Raw genomic sequence first — 18,409 nt, 5'->3', positions numbered from 1 at the left:
TCTGTGGACGAGCTTTCGCTTCTGGAGGAGGAGGAGGAGGAGGAGGGTCGAACGCCTACAGCCAACTGTTTCCTATACCGTGGGCTAGGCAGCACTGTCCCACCACCGCTGTCCCCTGTGGACCCTGCATCCACCACATTAACCCAGTGCGCAGTGATGGACACGTAACGGCCCTGGTCATGCCGACTGGACCATGCATCAGTTGTGAGGTGCACCTTTCCGCTCACTGACTGCTTGAGTGCATGGACAATGCGGTCTTTCACATGATGGTGGAGGGCTGGGATGGCTTTGCGAGAGAAGAAGTGGTGACTGGGTAGGTCATAGCGTGGTACTGCATAGGCCATCAGTTCGAAAGGGCATCATCTCAAACGAGATTAGTTTGGCAATGTGGGCGTTCAAACCCAGTGTACGCGGATGAGAGACTGAGTACTTTCTTGACCTACTCATAGTGTCTGGGAGGGTGAGCTGGACTTGAGAGCTGCATATGGTGGAAGTAGCGGTGGACAGGGCGGACTGAGAGAGGGTTGATGATGGTGATGGAGTTGTTGTTCTTTCTGATGGCCTAGAATCAGTCTTTCGTTGATATAACAGTGGGATTCCCTGACTGCTGTGGCATTGCAACGACACCTCAACATTTGCTGCTGTGCTAACCGGTGGGCTTACAGTGGGGGAAACAATGTAGCGTTGCTGACTACCTTCGTTGTGATCAGTTGCACATGTGGCACTTGAGGTTTGGTGTTGTGTCCACGCTTGCAAGTGCATGCTGGTTAAATGTCTAAGCATGCAACTGGTATTCAAATTTTTCAGATTTTTCCCTCGGCTAAAGGTCTTTGCGCACTTCTTACAGATAACCTTGGCCTGATCATGAGGATTTTGTTCAAAAAAGTGCCACACTGCAATCTTCCTACTTTGGCAGACATTTTGCGGCCTAGCACGCTGTGATCTTTTGACCCTCTGGACAAGCTTTCCAGCAACTCTTTTGATGTTTGGAACCTGTCTTTGGAGTGCTCCGGGCCTGCCAGATAACAGCTGTTGCGATGTCGATGTCTGCTGTGGATGCTCCTCATCTGAGCTATTGGAAGCAGCACCCTCTTCCCCCAATGGATGCCAATCTGGGTCAACAACTGGGTCATCCATCACCTCCTATTCTATGTCATGTGCACCTTCCTCTGTGTCACCGTGTATGGTGGTATAGTGTGCGGGAAGGGGCACCTGAGTCTCATCAGGGTCAGAATCTGGCTCTGTACACTGCGAGGACAATGTAGTGCTCTGAGTGAATGTACCAGCAGAATCATCCATCAGCGGCTGTGCATCAGTGCACTCCATGTCAGATTCATCTTGGCCTGGGTAATTCACCATTTCACTTGATAATCCTGGCATGGTATGTGAAAACAGCTCCATGGAGTAATCAGTAGTATGGCCTGAGTCATCCTTCAATCTTGGTTGGGGTGAAGGACACAAGGAAAGGTGTGGTTCATGAACATGAGCCTCCAATGACGACTCAGTGCTTTTACTTTTTACAACTGAAGAAGAGGAGGCGATAGAGCTGGAGGCTGAGTCAGCAATGTAAGACAAAACTTTTTCCTGATGCTCTGGCTTTAAAAGCGGTTTGCCAACTCCTAGAAAACTAAGCGTTCGAGGCCTTATGTAGCCAGACGATGACGCAGGCTCAACACCTCCTGCATTCGGTCCTATTTTGCTCTTGCCACTACCATCAGATCCACCACCAACACCATCATTACCAGCTGCCAACCCCCGCCCAATTCCACGGCCTCTTCCACCAGCCTTCCTCATTTTTGGTAGAAATGTAGACAAAATCCAACAAACTATATAGTAATGTAAAACAAGGTACAAGGTGTCTATAGGACAGGGGAGATTTTGAATTTCTGCAGACACTTGTGGACACTGGACACTTTTGGATTGTGTGAGGCCCACTGAGTATCTGAGCGCTCTGTCACAGGCTCGATGGCAGAGCTGTGACCAAAGTGACTAGAGGATAAGGGAGATTTTTAATTTCTGCACACACTTGTGGACACTGGACACTTATGGATTGTGTGAGGCCCACTGAGTATCTGAGCGCTTTGTCACAGGCTCGATGGCAGAGCTGTGACCAAAGTGACTAGAGGATAAGGGAGATTTTTAATTTCTGCACACACTTGTGGACACTGGACACTTATGGATTGTGTGAGGCCCACTGAGTATCTGAGCGCTCTGTCACAGGCTCGATGGCAGAGCTGTGACCAAAGTGACTAGAGGATAAGGGAGATTTTTAATTTCTGCACACACTTGTGGACACTGGACACTTATGGATTGTGTGAGGCCCACTGAGTATCTGAGCGCTCTGTCACAGGCTCGATGGCAGAGCTGTGACCAAAGTGACTAGAGGATAAGGGAGAGTTTTAATTTCTGCACACACTTGTGGACACTGGACACTTATGGATTGTGTGAGGCCCACTGAGTATCTGAGCGCTCTGTCACAGGCTCGATGGCAGAGCTGTGACCAAAGTGACTAGAGGATAAGGGAGATTTTTAATTTCTGCACACACTTGTGGACACTGGACACTTATGGATTGTGTGAGGCCCACTGAGTATCTGAGCGCTCTGTCACAGGCTCGATGGCAGAGCTGTGACCAAAGTGACTAGAGGATAAGGGAGATTTTTAATTTCTGCACACACTTGTGGACACTGGACACTTATGGATTGTGTGAGGCCCACTGAGTATCTGAGCGCTCTGTCACAGGCTCGATGGCAGAGCTGTGACCAAAGTGACTAGAGGATAAGGGAGAGTTTTAATTTCTGCACACACTTGTGGACACTGGACACTTATGGATTGTGTGAGGCCCACTGAGTATCTGAGCGCTCTGTCACAGGCTCGATGGCAGAGCTGTGACCAAAGTGACTAGAGGATAAGGGAGATTTTTAATTTCTGCACACACTTGTGGACACTGGACACTTATGGATTGTGTGAGGCCCACTGAGTATCTGAGCGCTCTGTCACAGGCTCGATGGCAGAGCTGTGACCAAAGTGACTAGAGGATAAGGGAGATTTTTAATTTCTGCACACTCTTGTGGACACTGGACACTTATGGATTGTGTGAGGCCCACTGAGTATCTGAGCGCTATGTCACAGGCAGAAATTGGCTAGTGTATCACAAACTACAAGGTGTATGTAGAATTGGGCAGAATTGGAATCTCCCTAGAGTGCAGGTCTGTAAGAACGAAACATGTCTTCGACTTATTCTCACAGAGTGACTCACTGATAGCTTCACTGTTGCTGTGATTACAGCCGTTACACGGTACTGTGTGAGGAGCGTACACCGCTGTATGGTGTGAAATAATGCACGCTCAGTACCTCAGCAGTACAAAAAAAAAAATTGTGATTGCTTTTAAAAAAGCAGTTTGCGGAGCAGTGGGTAAACAGCAATGCAGGAATGTCAGGAAGCCTTAGAAGGCAGCCCAACAACCAACACCACTGATACACCACTATATAGCCTCCCCTTGCACTGCACAGTGACTGGTGTGTTGTACAGGCAAAATCGCTAGCAGCAGAAGCAGTTTTTTTTTCTTCTTCTCAGCAGGACAAAAAAAAAAATTGGGATTGCTTTTAAAAAAGCAGTTTGCGGAGCAGTGGGTAAACAGCAATGCAGGAATGTCAGGAAGCCTTAGAAGGAAGCCCAACAACCAACACCACTGATACACCACTATATAGCTTCCCCTTGCACTGCACAGTGACTGGTGTGTTGTACAGGCAAAATCGCTAGCAGCAGAAGCAGTTTTTTTTTCTTCTTCTCAGCAGGACAAAAAAAAAAATTGGGATTGCTTTTAAAAAAGCAGTTTGCGGAGCAGTGGGTAAACAGCAATGCAGGAATGTCAGGAAGCCTTAGAAGGAAGCCCAACAACCAACACCACTGATACACCACTATATAGCCTCCCCTTGCACTGCACAGTGACTGGTGTGTTGTACAGGCAAAATCGCTAGCAGCAGAAGCAGTTTTTGGTGTCTTCTTCCCTGCCTAACGCTCTCCCTACAAAATCAGCAGCAGCAGCAGCTCTCCCTATTCTGAGATCAGCATGAGTAACATGGCGGTCGGCGTGCACGCCCTTTTATACCCCCTGTGACGCCCCCCAAAGCAAGCCAATCACTTGCATGCACTTCTGAAAGATGGTGGTGACCCGTGCCTATGTCATCACGTTGCCCACAGTGTCCGTGGATCCTGATTGGCTGAAAAAGAGCGCAAAACAAACTTTTGAAACGTGACTTTGGCGCGTAAGTCGCCGACCTCGTGGCCGACCTCATCCTAGGGTCGGGTTTCGTTTCATGAAACCCGACTTTGCTAAAAGTCGGCGACTTTTGAATTTTTTCGACCCGTTTCGCTCAACTCTACTCCTGCTGCCTCCACATTCAAAAACCATCAGGCCTCAGCCTGCTCCATGCTTGATCCTGGGCTCCAACAATGCCAGTTGGTGTTCAGAAGTGCCGTCTTCAAAGAGAAAACCACACTAGCTTCTGTGTTAGTGGGGTTCAGTAACGTCAGCTGTTCCCCTGCTGTGTGGATGACAAAGTCATCTGCTGCCTCCACATTCGAAAAACATCAGGCCTCAGCCTGCTCCATGCTTGATCCTGGGCTCCAACAACGCCAGTTGGTGTTCAGAAGTGCCGTCTTCACAGAGAAAAACACACTAGCTTCTGTGTTAGTGGGGTTCAGTAATGCCAGTTGCTCCCGTGCTGTGTGGATGGCAAAGTCTCCTGCTGCCTACACAGTCACACTACTACTGATTTTTAACCGCGCTCCACTTAGGCCTCTGGCTCCACTGTCTCTAGTATTTCCCCTGGCCTCCAACCTCGCCAGTTGCTGCTCCGAAGTGGCGTCTGCACAATCCACACTTGTTCCTGTGTTACTGGGGCTCAGTCACGTCAGTTGATTGATTGATTGTTGCTTGGAAGTGCCGTCCGCACAGAGAGAAACACTAGCTCCTGTGTCAGTGGGGTTCAGTAACGCCAGCTGCTCCCCTGCTGTGTTGACGACAAAGTCTCCTGCTGCCTCCAAAATCACACTACATCTTACTTTCTACTCCCTCCAAGTAGGCCTCAGCCTGCTACATGATTGACCCTGGGCTCCAACATCGCCAGTTGCTGCTCAGAAGTGTCTTTGGCACGGGTACTCCCTCCTGCCCAGCCTGGTTCCAGTACGCCTGCTGTTTCCGGGTAGTGTCAACGTCACTTTGCCACCAATACATAGTCCTGTCATGTTGCGGTCGGGTTAGCCGAGTCTATGGTGCCTGCAGTTTAGGTGCTTCCTATGTGGGTTACGGGTTCTGGTAATAAAGGCTGGTTCCGTAGTGCCAATAGGACAAGCACCCCCTGTAGGACTGTGGGTTGTGGTAACTGCGGCCGGCTCGTGGCCTTGCAACGTTGTTTTTCAGGGGTAGCTTCTGCTACCCATCCGGGTTCCAGCACCGTCAGCTGGTTCTCGGCAGTGCCTTTGGCCTAGGTGCCTCCTTCTCGGTATCCGAGTTCCATCAACGTCTGCTGGTCCTTGGTAGTGCTTTGTAGCACAGGTACCTCCTGCTTAGTAACCGTGTTCCAGCACTGTCAGCTGGTCCACGGTTGTGCCATTGGCTCTTGTTCCTTCTGCTGCCACTCTGGGTACCAGCACCATCAGCTGGTTCTCAGCAGTTCCTCAGCCTTCTTGTACCTTCTGCTACTTTTCAAAGTTCATGCTTGTGTAAATGGTTTTTGGTTCTCACTCTGGATCTCCCTGACGATGACCCTGAAGACGACAACCCTGAAGACTACACCGAAAAAGACCAAAAAGATGACCCTGAAGAAGATGACCAAGAGGACAAAGAACATGAAGACAACCACCAAGATGCAGAACAACAAGACACAGAAGACCAAGAAGCAGAAGAACAAAAAGCAGAAGGACCAAAAGCAGAAGAACATTAAGAATGAGACTAAAAATCAGAGCAAAAGATATTATCTAAATTCTAAGCACAAGAAGACTAAGCAGTGTATGGGGGTGAGTCCGTTCCTCCTCGTGGTGCCCCTGGAAAATGCCTGCTGCTGCAGGCCAAACTGAACGCGGACAAATCCTGTTGTAAATCTTTTGTGACAGGCAGAACGGAAGGTGTAATCTTCAAACTTTTATAGATAACAACTACAGGAATGCTTGTCACAAATAAGAATATGATGAAGAAGAAGAATAGGAAGAAGATGAATAAGAAGAATATGAAGAATGTACAAAAAAAGAATAATAGGAAGAAGATGAAGAATGTAAAAAAAAAGAATAATAAGAAGAAGGTGAAGAAGAAGAAGATGATGAATAAGGTGAAGAAGAAGTTGATGAAAAAGATGCTGCTGCTGAGGATGATGAAGGAGAAAGTGTTGGAGAAGTAAAAAAGAAGGTGAAGAGCATGGAAGTAGTGAAACATACATATCTAACAAAATATACAAAAGGTTAACATAGTCAATATCTTTGTAACTCCGAACATCTTTAAAAAAAAAATTTATTCCTGCTATTCCATTTGATTGGGCTAAACCTCTACGCCTTTAATGTCTCCTCCACCTCCCCCAATACATTCTACATTACTTTTAGTTGTTTTTCTTCATGTAGATTTAAACTACAAGGAAAGAAAGGGTTTTTTTTAATTCCGATATTTCTGTTCCATTGACTTGAATGCGACTTCCGGGATCGGAATCGTCGATACCCGATACTTTTTTCATATCGGCCGATCCAATCCGATCCGATATTTTTCAATATCGGGTGGTATCGCTCAACACTAGTCACCACTCTGTGGATAGAGTGCGGCGGCCCTCAGCACTAACAGCTGACAAATCATTAGGGACAATTGTGAGTTTGATTGAGCGGCATGGTTACTCAGCTCAGACTCTGTCAGAGTTTGATCTGAGTGTCATCTGAGTGTGATCCGATTCTTTCTCATGACAGAATCCCAGCACCAGTGTGAAGAAGTTGGAGAACTTAATTTTTCCATCCTCTCCATTGTTCTTGTATGGGCGCGTGATTCTATTATCGGATGCACCTACAGCATGCTGCGATTATTTTCTCATGCTGAATCTGCACTGCCCCTTAGTATAACATCATACCTCCCAACTTTTGAAGAAGGGTAAGAGGGACAAAGGCGTCAGCGCCTGCAACGCTGCCTTGGCAAATTTTAGGCCAGCCCCGGCCACACCCATTTCACAACTAGTCACACCCATGTCCACGCCCAACCGCACCCATTTAGCACTGCTGATCCCACTGACTGGAACTGAGGGCACAGTGGCTGGCATTATGGGCACAGTGGCTGGTACTGTGGGCACACTGACTGGTTCTGAGGAAAAGAAAGAATAGAGAGAGAGAAAAAAGAAAACAGAGAGAGAAAGAGAAAGAAAGGAGAGAAAATGAAAGAACAGAGAGAGAAAGAACAGAAAGAAAGAAAGAACAGAGAGAAAGAAAGAACAGAGAGAGAAAGAAGAAAGAACAGAGAGAGAGAGAAAGAAAGAAAGAAAGAGGGGAAAGAATGAAAGAAAGAAAGAAAGAAAGAAAGAGGGGAAATAATGAAAAAAAGAAAGAAAGAGGGGAAGAAAGAACAGAGAGAGATAGAAATAACAGAGAGAGAAAGAGAAAGAACAGAGAGAGAGAAAGAACAGAGCGAAAGAACAGAGAAAGAGAGGGAAAGAAAGAACACAGAGAAAGAAAGAGGGGTAAGAAAGAAAGAACAGAGAGATAGAAAGAACAGAGAGAGAGAAAGAAAGAGGGGAAAGAACAGAGAAAAAAGAAAGAGGGGCAGAAAAAAGAACAAAGGGAGAGAAAGAAAGAAAAGAAAGAGAAAGAATAAAGAACAAAAAGAGAGAAAGGAGGGGAAAGAAAGAAAGAGGGGAAAGAAAGAACAGAGAGAGAAATAAAGAACAGAGAAAGAAAGAGAAAGGAAGAACAGAGAGAGAGAAAGAAAGAGGGATAAGAAAGAACAGAGAGCGAAAGAAAGAACTGAGAGAGAAAGGGGAAAGAAAGAACAGAGAGAGAGAAAGAAAGAACAGAGAGAGAAAGAAAAAAAACAGAGAAAGAAGAATGAACAGAGGGAGAAAGAAAGAGGGGAAAGAAAAAACAGAGAGAGAACAGATAGAAAGAAAGAACAGAGAGAGAAAGCGAAAGTAAGAACAGAGAGAGAAAGAAAGAGGGGGAAGAAAGAACAGAGAGCAAAAGAACAGAGAGAGAGAAAATAAAAGGGGAAAGAAAGAACAGAAAGAACAGAGAAAAAGAAAGAAAGAGAAAGAAGGAATAGATAGAGAAAGAAAGAGGGGACAGAATAATAGAACAGAGAGAGAAAGAAAGGGGAAAGAAAGAACGGAGAGCGAGAAAGAAAGAAGGGAAAGAAAGAACAGAGAGCGAAAGAAAGAACAGAGAGAGAAAGAAAGGGGAAAGAAAGAACAGAGAGAAAGAAAGAGGGGAAAGAAAAAAGAAAGATCAGAGAGAGAGAAAGAAATAAAGAACAGAGGGAGAGAAAGAGGGAAAAGAATGAAAGAACAGAGAAAAATAAATAAAGAGGGGACACAAAAAAGAACAGAGAGAGAGAAATAAAGAAAGAAGGGAAAGAAAGAGCAGAGAGAGAAAGAAAGAAAGAACAGAGAGAAAGAAAGAAAGAAAAAAGAAAGAAGGGAAAGAAAGAAAGAACAGAGAGAGAAAGAAAGAGGGGAAAGAAAGAACAGAGAGAGAAAGAAAGAACAGAGAGAGAGAAAGAAGAAAGAAAGATTAGAGAGAGAAAAGAAGAAAGATTAGAGGGAAAGAAAGAACAGAGAGAGAGAAAGAAATAGAGAGAAAGGAAGAACAGAGAAAAAATCAGAGAGAAAGAAAGAACAGTGAAAGAAAGAAACAGAGAGAGAAAGAAAAAAAGAGTCTATAAATATACTATAGCAGCCCGGCTCCGATTGTAATGCCCACCTAAGCCTCCCGATGCAGGACATATCATGATCTGCTCACATGGCCGGCATCTCCAATTACACGGCGATCCCGCTGTCGGAGGAGGACATGGTGATGGATCTGAAGCATTCGTTGAAGTGCCTCCATGGTTCCATCACAATCTCCTCCCAAAATTACCTCACTTCCGGTCAGCTTCCAGCACATCACTTCTGGTGGAACGTCATGTGCGAGTTTTAAAGTGCTCCTCATGGCTCCACCGTGAACTCCTGTGTCCGGGGGGAAAGTAAGCTCCTGGCTGGGACAGCAGGGCAGACTCTCAAAATCGGGACTGTCCTGCTGGATCCGGGACGGTTGGGCGGTATGAATGCTCCCCACCATACACCTTGTACACGTACGTCTCCGCACACCTCATACACACACGATTCCGCTTTGTATGCCTCGTACACACATGGCTCTGCTCCATACACCTTGCACACACACGGCTCCAGTCACTACACACATGGCTCCACTCTGTAAACCTAATACACACACGGCTCCACTTCGCACACCTCGCGCGCACACGGCTCCACTTAGTACACACATGGCTCCACTCCGTAAACCTCGTACACACATGGCTCTGTTCCGATCCTTACACAAGCGGCTCAGCTCCGTACACTTCATACACACAGGGCTCAATTTCGTACACCCCGTACACATGCGGCTTCACTCCGTACACCAAGTACACACATGGTTCCGCTCCATACACCTTGTACACATGCGGCTCCGCTCCATACACCTCGTACACACACAACTCCGCTCCGCACACCCGATACACACACTGCTCCACTCCGTACAGCTTGTACACACACGGCTCTGCTCCGCTCAACCTTGTACACACGGCTCCGCTCCATACACCTCGTATACACACGGCTCCACTCCTTACACCTTGTACACACATGGCTCCACTTCGTTCACCTCATACACATATGGCTCCGCTTCATACACCTTGTACACACACGGCTCCACTCCGTACACCTCATACACACATGGCTCCGCTCCGTACACCTTGTACACGCACACTCTGCACACCTCGTACACACATGGCTCCGCTCCGTACAACTTGTATACACACGGCTCTGCTACATCCACCCTGTAAACCCCTCCTGACCCCACACATAAACTTCCCCTCATCCAGCACCATGACAACAGCACAGCAGCGTCCTGCAGATACTGAGGTCCCTGCTCATGTGACCCCTGACTCCTCCCCTCCTGTGACCTCAGGTGATACTAGTGATGAGCACACCCAAAATAAATGCCAGCATTTTATTAATTGCTTAATTATTTTAAGGATGTTCACTGTAGGGGTTACAAAGTGTGATGGTTGTTTAAATCAGGTTTATTGAGACGCAGCAATACCAAGTATGTGTACTTTATCTGTTCATTTTAGTTTATATAAAAAATGCACATTTATTATGGTAATATTTTTTGCTTATTTTAATATTTTTACTTTTTTTTTACATTGTCTTTCTATGGGACTTCAAATTTCATTTGTCTGATCATGGGTTTCATGTATTGCTATACACTTTTATTGCAATGCATGAGATCTGTCATCTTTAGGCCGAGATCACACATGCAAGAAACATGGCCGAGTCTCCCATGTTAATACCCGGCACTGCCGCCAGCACTCGGATTGGAGCGTGCGGCTGCATAGCAAAACATGCAGCCGGATGCTCCGCTCCCAAGTGCCGGCGGCAGTGCCGGGTATTAACATGCAAAACTCGGCCATGTTTCATGCATGTGTGATCCCGGCCTTACACTGGCAGATCGCCTGATAGACCCTGCTGCCGAATGACTAACAGGTCACTATAACCAGCAGATCTGGAGGTAATTATTTGACCTCTGGCTGTCTTGAATGGTAGATGAGAGAGGAAGCCCAATCCCTCTCACAAACTTCGAAATACCGTGATCGCTATTAATCTCAGAATCTAGAAAATAACACAGCCAGTGGTGGTATTACATGGTGATGACATCATCGGGACCTGAGCCAATCAGGTCCTGATGAAGTCGAGGGTCCGAAGGAATGGTTAGCACCACGAACCCGGACCCTATCCGTGCATGACCACCCATCATAAATTTATGGGCTGCAGTTGTAAAGAGGATAAGAAATCTACTAACAATTGATTATATAACATGATGCAGACAAACTAATGATGCACCCAGGTGAGGATCATCGTTCCAAAGCTTCATACAATGGACAGAACTGACAGGACTTGTGAAAGAACCAAGAAAAAGTCCAGCACCATAGCAGGCTCTTACCTGCACATAAAAATTCCTTTCGTGCCTCAATTCGTTTATGCCTGTGACTTGTATATACTGATTAACTGAAAAAATAAAGGAATTTTACCATGCAAGTAAGATCTTTCTAGGCTGCTGGACTTTGACCGCTTGTTTCACTTTGTGCTTATGCTCCCTCTATGTGCAATGCACACATCTGATGAATACATGCCTTTCCTTGATTGTGAACAGGGTGTGTGGAGCTGGTAAGGACCTGAGAAGGCTGAAAGGACTTGCTGGGACTCAAAACCAGAAGAATTATTCTTCCAAACAGCATTGGATATTAGTCCACAATAGCGCAGACAACAAAGGGGTATGTATATAGCCATATATTCAAATTGAAGTTAAAATGTTTGTCGTTTGAAACATGTTCTTTGTTCTTCGGAATAGTTGTATTAACATATATATATATTTTAATGAACAAATTCAAGTGTTCAAGTTTTTTAACCCCTTTCTGTCATGTGACGTACTATCCCGTCCATGTGCCCTGGGACTTAATTTCCAGGGACGGGATAGTACGTCCCAGCGATCAGCGGCGCCCACGTGTGAGCGCCGCTGATCGCGGCCGGGTGTCAGCTGATTATAACAGCTGACACCCGGCACAATGTGTCAGGGGCGATCACGGACCGCCCCCGACACGTTAACCCCTTGCACACCGCAATCAAACACGATCGCAGTGCACCGGGGGTTAAAGGGAAGCATCGGCAGGGAGGGGGCTCCCTCCATGCTTTCCTGAGCCCCCCACAGCAGCGCAATGTGCAGCGCTGCTGCGGGGGGCTCCATCCCTGCAGGTCCCCGAATCCAAGATGGCGACGGGGACCTTCGGGGGCCTGCAGGGAGCTGGCTTCCTCATGCCTGCAAAGCGCAGGCAAGGAGGAAGCCTTGTGCAGTGCCTGTGACAGATCGCTAATCAGATCAGAGATCTGTCACAGGGCAGTGATTTCCCACCTGGAACAATGTAATAAAGTTAAAAAAAAAGTGTAAAAATAATTTTAAAAAAATCGCTAAATAAATTAAAAAAAAAAAAAATTCCCTAATAAATTCATTTTTTGGAAATAAAAGAAAAAAAAACAATAAAAGTACACATATTTGGTATCGCCGCATCCGTAACGACCCGCCCTAAAAAACTGTCCCATTAGTTAACCCCTTTAGCGAACCCCTTAAGAAATAAAAATAAAAAACGAAGCAAAAAATAATGATTTATTATCATACCGCCAAACAAAAAGTGCAATAACGCGCGATCAAAAAGACGCATATAAATATGCATGGTACCGCTGAAAACGTCATCTTGTCCCACAAAAAAGAGCCACCATACAGCATCATCAGTGAAAAAATAAAAAAGTTATAGCTCGCAGAATAAAGTGATGCAAAAATAAATATTTTTTATATAAAATTGTCTTCATTGCATAAAAGCGCCAAAACATAAAAAAAGACCTAAATGAGGTATCGCTGTAACCGTAGTGACCCGAAGAATAAAACCGCTTTATCAATTTTACTGCACGTGGAACGGTATAAACGCACCCCCCAAAAGAAATTCATGAAACGCTGGTTTTTGTTCATTCTGCGTCCCAAAAATCGGAATAAAAAGCGATCAAAAGATGTCACATGCCCGAACATGATACCAATAAAAGCGTCAACTCGTCCCGCAAAAAATAAGACCTCACATGACTCGGTGGGTCAAAATATGGGAAAATTAAAGCTCTCAATATGTGGTGATGCAAAAACTATTTTTACAATAAAAAGCGTCTTTTAGCGTGTGACAGCTGCCAAATATAAAAACCGCCATAAATAGTAAATCAAACCCCCCAGTTATCACCTCCTTAGTTAGGGAAAGTCTTAGTTACTCACTGGTTAACGGTATTTTTCGGAGTCCATGACAGCACCACCTGAGAGAGGGGATCCGCCCTTTAGGAACAGGAAACCTACAGATACAAAAAGGGTGGCACCTCTCCCACGCATCAGTTAGATTACAGAGCACAAGAGGACTTTCAAGGTTAATGCATGGTTTATGTACAGCATTCTTTATAATTATAAACTTTTATCACCAGTGGGCATATACAAGAGGAAGACGTGCACACCCAAATTAAACTAAAGGGAGGGAATATACGGGTGCTGTCATGGACTCCGAAAAATACCGTTAACCGGTGAGTAACTAAGACTTTATTCGGTCGTCCATGACAGCACCACCTGAGAGATTTACAGAGAGTAATATCAGCTTTAGGGAGGGACTACAGCCTGCAGCACCCTTATACCAAAAGAGAGGTCTGTGGAAGCACCCAGGTCTAGCCTATAATGACTATAAAAGGTGCTCGGAGAGGACCAAGTAGCCGCCTTACATATTTGGTCAATGGAGACTTCTGATCTTTCGGCCCATGAGGTCGCCATGGCCCTGGTGGAATGTGCCCTCAGCTTCCCGGGTGGCGACCTGCCCTTTGAGGCGTATGCTATTGAAATCGCCTCTCTAATCCATCTGGCTAGTGTATTTTTCGATGCTCTACAACCTTTCCTGGGCCTTGATGAGAGATAAATAGGGCATTATCTTTCTTCCAGGGATCGGTGACTGCCAGATATTCTATGAGGCCTCTCCTAACATCCAGGGTGTGTAGCTTCTTTTCCTTCTCGTTAGTTGGATTAGGGAGGAAGGATGGGAGAACTATCTCCTGCGTCCTATGGAAACTAGAAACTACCTTGGGCAAGTACGCTGGATCAGGTCTAAGTATTACCCTATCCTCTTTGAACTGTAAATAAGGAGGACGCCTAGATAATGCCTGGATATCGCTTATTCTGCGGGCTGATGTTAGAGCTACCAGGAAGGCTACTTTGAGGGACAGGTTTTTTAGGGAAGCCGACGAGATAGGTTCGAATGGGGTCTCCGTCATAGCAGTGAGGACTAAGTTCAAGTCCCACGGCATGAATCTATCCTTCATTATTGGCCTGGATCTACCTGCCGCCTTAATGAACCTGCTTACCCAATAATTACCAGCGATGTTGCAGCTAAAAAGGGCCCCCAAGGCTGACACTTGTACTTTAAGGGTACTGGTAGAAAGCCCCATGTCCAGACCTCTTTGTAGAAACTCTAATATCTGAATTATAGGTGCTGAATCCCCAGCGACTACTCCTGAGTTTTGAAGGAATTTTTTCCAAATTCTAACATAAATTTTCGTGGTAATGATTTTTCTACTCTTAAGTAGGGTGTTAATTAGGTCTGAGGAGAAGCCCTTCTCTTCTAATAATGACCGGTCAAACTCCACGCCGTCAGATGTAGGCCAGCCTCCTGAGGATGGAAGACTGGGCCCTGGGACAGGAGATCCGGGATGTCCGGCAGAACCCAAGGATCGGACACCGACATGGTCCTGAGGCATGAGAACCATGCTCTCCTGGGCCAAAATGGAGCGATAACTATAACCCTCGCTCTGTCTTTCCTGATTTTCCTCATCACCAGGGGTAGAAGAGATAGGGGAGGGAAGGCGTAGGCTAGTCTGAAGTCCCACTTTATCAGGAAGGCATCTACCGCCAGAGGATTCTCTCTGGGATTTAGGGAGCAGAATTGTTCCAGTTTCCTGTTGTCTCTGGTGGCGAAGAGGTCTACCTCTGGATATCCCCACTTTTGTACAATCAGATTGAATATGGAGGTGTTTAGGGACCATTCCCCATGCTTTAGCTGATTGCGGCTTAAAAAGTCTGCCGTGATGTTGTCTCTTCCTTTTATATGCAGAGCTGTTAAAGATAGAAAGTATTGCTCTGCTAGTTGGAACAACCGCTCTGCTACAATCATCAGGGGTCTGGAACGAGTCCCGCCTTGGTGATTGATATATGCCACGGTGACCTGATTGTCGGAGAACACTCGCACGTGATGGCCCTGTAGATACACAAGGAGCTTTTTAGCCGCCTGCTCTGCTGATGTCAATTCTTTTAGGTTAGACGACATTCCTAACTAGTGTTGAGCATTCCGATACCGCAAGTATCGGGTATCGGCCGATACTTGCTGTATCGGAATTCCGATACCGACATCCGATATTTTTTCAATATCGGATGTCGGTATCGGAATCGGAAGTTCAAAGTTGATTGACAGCCTGACGTCATCATGATGCGCGGTGTGTGCGCATCATGATGCGCCGTCATTTCGGGCCTTCCGGGGGTCTCTCCCGGGGGCTGTGCAGGCTGATGCTGCCGCTCTCTACGGGCTGCAGGAATCCAATGACGGAAGGTAGGTATCCTTCCGCACTGTATTCCTCCGCCACTTAAAAAAAAAGTCCCTAGTCTCACTTTATGCCATTGCTGCGTGGGAATTTCCCATGCAGCAATGGCATAAAGTGAGACTAGGGACTCTTTTTTTTATGTGGCGGAGGAATACAGTGCGGAAGGATACCTACCTTCCGTCATTGGATTCCTGCAGCCCGTAGAGAGCGGCAGCATCAGCTGATGCTGCAGTTCTCTACCCAAGATCGTCGTGGGACACACTCGTGGACTGCTTCGGATCATGGGTGAGTATTTTTGTGGTTTGTTATGTTAATATTTATTCCGTACACGACAATGGCTTCGGGGAACAATGTGACAAGTATTGGTAAGTATGTTACTCTATGTTATATGTACTGTATGTCTATGTATGTATTGTACGTATGTATTGTATGTAGCATGCATGTAGTATATATGTAGTATGTATGTAGCATGTAGTATGTATGTAGCATGCATGTAGTATATATGTAGTATGTATGTAGCATGTAGTATGTATGTAGCATGCATGTAGTATATATGTAGTATGTATGTAGCATGTAGTATGTATGTAGCATGCATGTAGTATATATGTAGTATGTTGTAGCATGTAGTATGTATGTAGCATGCATGTAGTATATATGTAGTATGTATGTAGTATGTATGTAGCATGTAGTATGTATGTAGCATGCATGTAGTATGTATGTAGCATGCATGTAGTATGTAGCATGTATGTAGTATGCATGTAGTATATATGTAGTATGTATGTTACATGTAGTATATATGTAGTATGCATGTTGCATGCATGTAGTATATATGTAGTATGTATGTTGCATGCATGTAGTATATATGTAGTATGTATGTTGCATGCATGTAGTATATATGTAGTATGAATGTAGCATGTATGTAGTATGTAGCATGTATGTAGCATGCATGTTGCATGTAGTATATATGTAGTATGTATGTAACATGTAGTATGCATGTTGTATGTATGTAGCATGTAATTTTTTTTTTTTTTTTTTTTTTTACATTCAACACATTAGCCGGATGATTGGACTACTACTGTCCCATCATTGGCTATTGTGTCAATCACTGTCATGGTAGCAGGCATCGCCCAATGGGACATGTAGTCCCATCGGACGATGCCTGCACAGACCCCCGAAGCCTGCACAGACCACCGGCAGGCCGGCACAGCCCCCCGGAGCCTGCACAGACCACCGGCAGGCCGGCACAGCCCCCCGGCAGGCCGGCACAGACCACCGGAGCCTGCACAGCCCCCCCGGCAGGCCGTCACAGCCCCCCGGAGCCTGCACAGACCACCGGCAGGCCGGCACAGCCCCCCGGCAGACCGGCACAGCCCCCCGAAGCCTGCACAGACCACCGGCAGGCCGGCACAGCCCCCCGGCAGGCCGGCACAGACCACCGGAGCCTGCACAGCCCCCCCGGCAGGCCGTCAGAGCCCCCCGGCAGGCCGGCACAGACCACCGGAGCCTGCACAGACCCCCTGGCAGGCCGGCACAGCCCCCCGAAAGGCCCGTCCAGACCCCAGAGAGGCTGTACAAGGCAAAAATAGGGTTTTTCTTATTCCGATACCGGAAGTCCCATAGACTTGAATGGGACTTCCGGTATCGGAATCGGCGATACCGATACTTTTTTTTAAGATCGGCCGATCCATTCCGATCCGATACTTTGAAGTATCGGACGGTATTGCTCAACTCTATTCCTAACTGATGATGTTGCCATTGGTCCTGGACTAGTATTTCACCCACATGAGCTCCCCAACCGGAAGGACTAGCATCCGTGGTGACTATACGGGTTACGTTATACTCCCAGGGCACCCCTTTAGACAAATTATCCTTGTCTAACCACCACTCTAGGGACTCCCTTGTGTTACGGGACAAGGTTAGCTGTCCCTCCAAGTAACCCCCAAGGACTTTTTGATGTAATAAGACCTCGCTCTGTAGTTTCCTTGCATGAAACTGGGCCCACTGGACTGCCGGGATACAGGCCGAGAGATAGCCTAGAAGGGACATGGCTTTCCTGAGGGACATGGTGGGGTTATTGGAGGCGTTCAGAACCTGATAATGGAGACGAACAAGCTTCTCCGGAGGCAGACGGCATTCCTGTTTCTCAGAATCTAGGGTTAGGCCCAAGAATTGTTGGACTCTCATTGGTTGCAACCGATATTTTTTGACGTTCAGCATCCATCCTAACCGTTCTAGGGCAGACATTGCCTTTTGTTGCTGTTGTAAACAATGATTCGCCGTTTTGCCTACAATAAGAAAAACGTCTAGGTAGGGGATCACCAGAATGTCTGATTCACGTAGATGGGCCATGACCTCCGCTATCACTTTAGTAAATACTCGGGGAGCGACTGCCACTCCAAAGGGGAGGGCCGCATATTGGAAATGTCGAATTGACCCATCCAACTGAACCGCCACTCTGAGAAACCGCTGATGGGCTGCATGGATGGGTATATGGTAGTATGCGTCTTTTAAATCTAACACCACTATAAAGCAGTTTTGGAACAGCAATTTTATTGTAGATTTAATTGTTTCCATTTTAAACGGACGTATGACCAGAAACTTGTTGAGGGCCTTAAGGTTTATTATCGTCCTAAAGGAGCTGTCTGGTTTGCGGACCAGGAACAGAGGGGAGTAGAATCCCTTCCCCCATTCTTCCTCTGGAACCTCTATTAGGACTTTCTTGCCGCACAGGTCATGAACCTCGGCCTCCAGGGCAGCTTGTTCTGAAGTAGAAGACCTGAGTGGGGTGATTTTAAATTGATCAAGGGGAACCCTAGAAAACTCTAGTCGTAGTCCCACGGCTATTATCCCCAATATCCAGCTGCTATTAGAGATCAGAGACCAGGATGGGTAGAAGGCAGCTAGTCTCCCTCCTACCGGGGCAACTAGTCATTGGGGCGGCTTTTTCGTATCCCGAGCTGGACTTTCCTGGCGCCCCCC

General features: G+C 46.4%; 1 protein-coding gene across 3 annotated transcripts in view; it reads left to right on the top strand.

Moving 5' to 3' along the window:
- The window catches only part of LOC141091337 (retinol dehydrogenase 7-like), a 123,886-nt gene that overhangs the window by 27,119 nt on the left and 78,358 nt on the right, over positions 1-18,409 (top strand). For 2 of the 3 annotated variants that reach the window (XM_073576866.1, XM_073576869.1), the window contains exon 1: positions 11,373-11,544. The gene's annotated coding sequence lies outside the window, so the exon portion shown is untranslated. Of the gene's footprint in view, positions 1-11,372; positions 11,545-18,409 lie in introns of those variants that run through there. The other variant, XM_073576867.1, reaches the window with a different exon arrangement.

Source organism: Dendrobates tinctorius, unplaced genomic scaffold, assembly GCF_039654945.1.
Source record: "Dendrobates tinctorius isolate UK_male_01 unplaced genomic scaffold, ASM3965494v1 ptg000051l, whole genome shotgun sequence".
NCBI lineage: Eukaryota > Metazoa > Chordata > Amphibia > Anura > Dendrobatidae > Dendrobates > Dendrobates tinctorius.
Note: the sequence above shows the minus strand (reverse complement) of the source record. Positions and strands in the feature narration are given on the sequence as shown.